We start from the raw sequence: 6,000 nt of genomic DNA, 5'->3' as shown, positions 1-6,000 counted from the left end.
TTCAGCATTTTTTACAGCTAACAATCCCCAGTGTAGATGAGCGCAATATTTGCAAGCCTGCAAACTCCCAGAAATCCCTTTCTTGGTTTGCAGAAAACTCTGATGCTGTGGTAATAATAACCAATAACACTCAATAACTGGAAGAATAGCTTTATTTCCTGCCTCTTTGTGCAGCACATTCTATGCTCTTGCAACTAACCCACTCTCCCCTGTCTGGCATATTCGTCTCACCTCCATCAATCTTGCTCATCCTTCAGGATTCACCTTGAGCACCAGCTCTTTCAAGAACTCTCATCTCCCCTGTGCATAGCTCCATCTCAGACAAACCAGATTTTATTGAAATTGTCTCTTCCTATTCCTATTATCAGCTAAGAAATTCATGGAAGGTTTGGATGGTTGCACGTATGCAGCCTGCACGTTATGCATGACTGAGCTAGCACTATCATACTGTACACAATACAGAACCTGCTGCCCTTTGTGTCCCTGTGGGACAATTGAACTGAGTCTTAGAGAAGAGAGAGACTTTCTTAAGATCACCCAGCCATAGGGTGGGTCCCCTGCACAGGGGCTTGCTAATTTTTTTCACCCCACCATAAAACTATAGGTCTTCTCCCTGGTGGAAGGGAGAGACCTTAAACCCCATCCTCCCATAGATAAGTAGCCTTTGTTTTCAGTGTCTGGGAAATGCCCCAGGACTCCCTGCTGTGTTACCCTGGGAGACTGTTGCTCAATACCAGCAGCTGTTCTGGAGGAAAAGAAAGAGCAGGCATTCTGGGTGCCTCATGCACACAATGCAAGACTGAGCTGAAGCCTGCTAACGAGGTGGGTCTGTCTCATTGTGCAGTCCACTTCCAGTGAGGTCTAGCTCTTAATTTTCAGTGGGTGTAGCAGGAAGTGCTGGTGAAAAAATAAAACATATATATTACTAATACTATTGCTATATAAAACAATATTTGGCCAAGATGGTTAAGATATGATTCAGTCCTTGTTCATCGAGTTGCTAAATATTATTCAGTAAGTGGAGTCACCATATGTTACAACTGAGTTTTCTTGTGAGGCTGGGCACAATATTGGATTGGATAAAGAATTCTGAATTTTGTAGGTCCCTAGATGGTAGGGTCTAGGAATAAGCTGTGAGCTGCTAATTCCATTAAGCCCTCATGCAAAGACTCAAATGCACCTGCAAATGGAAATGCAGCAGCCCTGCCCACAGCACTCTACAAAGGTCGATTTCTCTCAGAAACAGATCAAGAGTGGGCAGATCCACACATCTAGACACAGATGCAATCTTTAAAGAAAAATGTGTGTGGGCAAGTACAGTACCAGCTGGGAAAGTCTACAAGAGTGAAACCTATGACTCAGAAATCTTAAATTGCCTTAAAATTAATGAAGCACTGTGGGGATGATGATGACTCAGTCCATTCATGGGCTTAGCTTGTGAGCCCAGAAGCTTGCAGAAGGCGCCACCGTCCAGACCCACAAAGGACAGTGACCCCACAATGGGAGGTGCTGTTGGGGTACGTGGAATAGGAGCAAGGGCTGGAGAGGCAGGCAGGCAAGCTTGCTCTCATGCTTACCCTGCCTGAGTGGCATCCGGCCAGTGAAGCCCCTCTCTGGGTCTGAGTTTCCATCCCTGCAAAGATGAAAACGAGAGAGTGGATGATTTCTGAGTCTTCTGCAGCTTTGATATTCTGATTAGCCAGGGCCCTGGCTGGAAATGGAATTTTCCTCAGATGATTCAAATGGAAGACTTTATTAAAGGGGTTCTATAGATGTGGGCACCAGGTTGAGAACAAACCAGGGAGAGTCAGATGCCTGGGCCAGTCATTTCAAGAAGCCATGTCCACTCTGGGCCAGAGGAGAACCTAATGGAAGGTAGGTGAGAACCGTGGAGGAGACATCACCCAGAGGGAGCCCTGCTCCTGGAAAGATGCAACCCCTGACCAGAGATGCACAGAGAGAGAGCAAGGAAGAAATAACCCGGGCTCTGCCTTATCCCAGCTCCCACTTCCCTTGGCATCCTCCATTGGATGAGCCTTTACTGGAAGTCATCTGGGAAAGAACCCCAGGTTAAGCAGCCCCCAGGAGTGGGCACAGAGCAGTGAAAAGGAGAACAGAGAATGAAAGTGGAGAACGTGAAAACAGAGAAAGTGCAGTGCATACTCTATGAGTTTATAAATGCATGTGTGCATCTCCATTAGGGAAAAGAGCAGAACGTGGTTTTCAGGAATGGTTGAAATATGATTCTCAAATAGTAGTGTCCCTGAACACAAAGACCAGGTTTTGCTTCTTTCCTCAACCCGTCATATCTATCACAATGTCTGGCACATAGTAGATAACCAGGAAATATTTGTTGAATGAAAGCATGGTCACAAATCAACATTCATAAACATCCACAAGTGTACAGGACATGTTGCCTGATGGATGTTCGGTTAATATCTGTTGAATGAATAATGAATGTGCAGATCCAAAACAAATTACGTCACCTTCCAGATGAAAGGTTCTGCAGACCTCAGGCAAACCCGTGGTATTTTAGTTCCCATAGTCGTTTTGCAGCTGATTTATTGCCACTGCACAATCTGCGCCGATGTCCTGGACTCTGAAGAAGGGCTCTATAGTGTAAGGCCAAATGGTGCAACTATTAATAAGCAAGGCAGGGCTTACAAAGGACGTTTTCTGCCTGTCCTGAGCAGGAATGCTCAGGAAAATAGGTCTGGGCTACTCAAACACTTGTGCACTAAGAGGGCAGTGTTCGGGTTCCGATAGGTCAAGCAGGGCTTCCCGGCTGGACCATCTCAACAGCTCACCAATGGAACCCGTACTTGGCCCCATGAGCCTCAGTTTCCTTTTGGTGCCTACCTCAGTGGGCCACGTCAGAACCGAATGACATCATGAATGTCAAATTCCTAGCACAGAACGTGGCATGCGCCTGAAGTTCACTTCCTCTCAGTTCCATTGTTCTGACAGAATCCTTGATTTTCAAGAACAAGAAAGGATATTTTTTGCCTTGCTTTGAATATGATATCTAGAAAGTAGCCACTTCTTATATGACAGATCTTTGAGCATGTGGGGATACACGAGATGGTTGCAGGGATGGATCACATCCACATGCTGAGTACCTGCCACTCAGTTAGGGACTGAAACTCACCTGTGTAACCGTAGCAGGTCCAGTCCAGTACAGGGTGTCTCTCTCTCTCTCTGCCCCCTGAGCTCTCCGGCAGGCCCTTTGTATGCCTGGACAGCAGCTGTTCTCCCCTCCTTCTAGTAGGAGGGTCAAACTCAACTCCCTCCATTTCTGCTGAAGGTCAAGATGCTCATTTTCCTGGCCTCCTTTGCAACTAAGCAAACTAAGCACAGATGTGCAATACCATCGGCGAAAGGGACAGAGAGAAGGTGTGCTTGGGCAACTGTCGGGCAAGTTTCTTTACTTCCTCCTTAGTAAAGTAGAAGCACTTTGGGGAAGCCACATGCTTGTTTCATATCTTGTTGTGCGAGGAGGTGAAGCTCGAGGTGCTGAGAGGAAAGGAAAGCCAAGAGAACTGCACTTTCCCAGCAGCCTGGCTTAACTGAGTTGGGAAATAACCAAAGACTTCTTGCATTTACAGATTCATTTTCAATGTTTAAGCCACGTTTCAGTTGTGTATCCCGTTACATGCAGCCAAAAGCCTTCCAACAGAAAAGCGCTTTTCAGATATCTGTGGAGAAATCATTGAGTCCTTGGGTTTCTGTGTATTGTCTTCAACAGGTAAATAGAAACTGGGAAGTAAGAGGCCCCATGTTAGACGTTCCTGATTCCCCTGCCCATTTATTTATTCATCCATTCAATCAGTCATTCATTATTTATTCAATCAGCTATGATGTCCCTCTTTTCTCTTTCTTTTTGTTGCCCTTCCAAACATGGCTTCTTGGGATCCCCAGACTCAGCTAAGTGCCCTTCATTTGAGCACCCCTAGCAGTCAGCCATTGTCTCATTGCAGCATCTTTTGTACTAGATTGACATAGCTGTTCTCTATAGTTCTCTGCAAATAGACTATACTTTCACTCTTTCACTGCGCACAGGAATGGATTGGTAGCAGCTCACTCCTCCCTCCCCCCTTCCTCCTTTCCTTCTTTCCTTCCTTCCTTTTGAACTTTCTTACTCCTTCTTTTGTATGCTCAGGGCACAGCAGAGTTCTTGCTATTCAAAACTCTTTGCAGAGCAGAAAGGAACTGGGTACCAGGGGAAGTAGAGAAGAAAAAGAGTCAGTCATTAAAAGAATAGACTGTACTGTAGTTTTTAACTTTGCAATCTCAGTGCATGATCCAGAGGAAGTGCTTAGAAAATGCCTGTGGAATGAAAAAAAAAAATGGATTCAAGGAGATTATGTTTTCCTGAAATTACAAAACAGACATAAGACCACTTTGGGCATGAGAGTGCTGCCTTGTGGAGTACTAAGAAAGAGTGATGCTTCATATATAGGTATTTAATAAAGATTCCGTATCTTTCGTGCATCCAGAATTTAACATTTTGCACCTTGTGAAGTATGGTCCTATCCTGGTTTGTTTTTTCAAACTGAGCAGCTAATACCCCTGCCTTATTTTCTGCATAGTTTATTCTTTCCCTGTTGATTTGAAATACAAGACTCAAAAATATAACGGGCCATTTTCTGTAATCTTCCGTTTATTACCTTGCCCCAAGGCCACAGTGTTTTAATTATTGTATGTCTATGTCTACATAGACTATTTCCCACATTCGTCTTCCTTTTATTACATTGTTTTTCAGTAATTCTGAAACATTTAAAGATTCTGATAAACTTTTGGCTCAAATGTTAAATTCCATAAACATCACAAAAAAGATTTTTTAAATGTCATTAGATAGTTCATTATATTAAATATATACAGGTAAACTATTTTTAGCACAGTGTCTGGTGCATAGAAAGTATCTAGCAGGGGTTAATTAGATATAGGTATTTTTGATTTCGAACAAATTGACAATTTCATAGTTTTAGGTGTTCTTCTCCTAGAATATAGTATTTCTTTTCCCTTACTCAAATCGTTGAATTTAGGAATCACTAAAGGATGCTTATTTTTACTATCATTTCCTACAGGTTTCTAGAACAGTTTACACACCTATTCACAGCAGATTGGATCAGGAATGACATTCTAACCCAGGGGAGCCAGTTCTTAGAAAGTGTTGAGCAATTCAGATTTTCTGTCTTTAAGATGACAAAAACCTGAAACTATGGTTAGGGGACAAGTTGCTGCCTGCTGGGTGAGTTAGAAGAAATCAATTGAGCCAAACTAGAGACAGAGAGAGGCAGAAGTAGCGAGGTCAAACTGACCCTGAGCGAAGAGAGGTGACAACCTTATTTCCCATCTCAGCTTCTATGAAGTCTGAGGGAAAGATGCTACTTGTCCATGGACTTTGAGACATAATCGCTCTAATAACTTTTTCTTTTCACTGACCACAGTTTGCAACAACCTTAGGTAGAGATGGGACCCAATTTTTGTCTTGACATTCCCATTAGTTTGTTTTCAAAACCAAGTTGAGTCAATGAGAAATTTGAAAAAGGGAAGTGTGCCTCTTTTTTTGCATGTGAATGTAGAGGGAATTGTGGCATTGGCCTGTCCCCTCCACAGGGTGGCTTTGAAAGCCCAGGAGATCTGTATGCAGAGGTCTTATCTGAAATGAAGAGTGTCCTCCCCCCCCAGCCCATAATTCCACCCTCCTGTGGTGCTGAGTCTGTACTTGAGGTCACATCTTGGCAGCTGCAGGAAAGGATGGCTGAAGCAGCTTCAGTCTTAAAATTGCCCTCATTTTAGCTGCAAAACTTTAGGGCATACTTGTGACCTTTGGAGCATACGTGTTTTATAAATAGGCACCATATCCCAGGATTCCAAGATATGGACAGGATTCCTACATTGCCACATTTAATTGACTGCTTTCTCATTGGAGCTATTTTTAAAAGGTTTTAACCCTGAAGCATTAATGGTTAACCCTCCTATAAAGATAGAAATGAT

General features: G+C 43.5%; 1 long non-coding RNA gene across 1 annotated transcript; it reads right to left on the bottom strand.

The window, feature by feature from the left end:
- Positions 1-513: 513 nt before the first annotated feature.
- On the bottom strand, positions 514-2,835 carry LOC143676125 (uncharacterized). The gene is made up of 3 exons (XR_013171839.1): positions 2,487-2,835; positions 1,578-1,633; positions 514-897 (listed from the first exon to the last, which is right to left on the bottom strand). It is a non-coding gene; the product is annotated as an uncharacterized LOC143676125 (long non-coding RNA).
- Between the last annotated feature and the right edge of the window lie 3,165 nt (positions 2,836-6,000).

Source organism: Tamandua tetradactyla, chromosome 3 (assembly GCF_023851605.1).
Source record: "Tamandua tetradactyla isolate mTamTet1 chromosome 3, mTamTet1.pri, whole genome shotgun sequence".
Lineage (NCBI taxonomy): Eukaryota > Metazoa > Chordata > Mammalia > Pilosa > Myrmecophagidae > Tamandua > Tamandua tetradactyla.
Note: the sequence above shows the minus strand (reverse complement) of the source record. Positions and strands in the feature narration are given on the sequence as shown.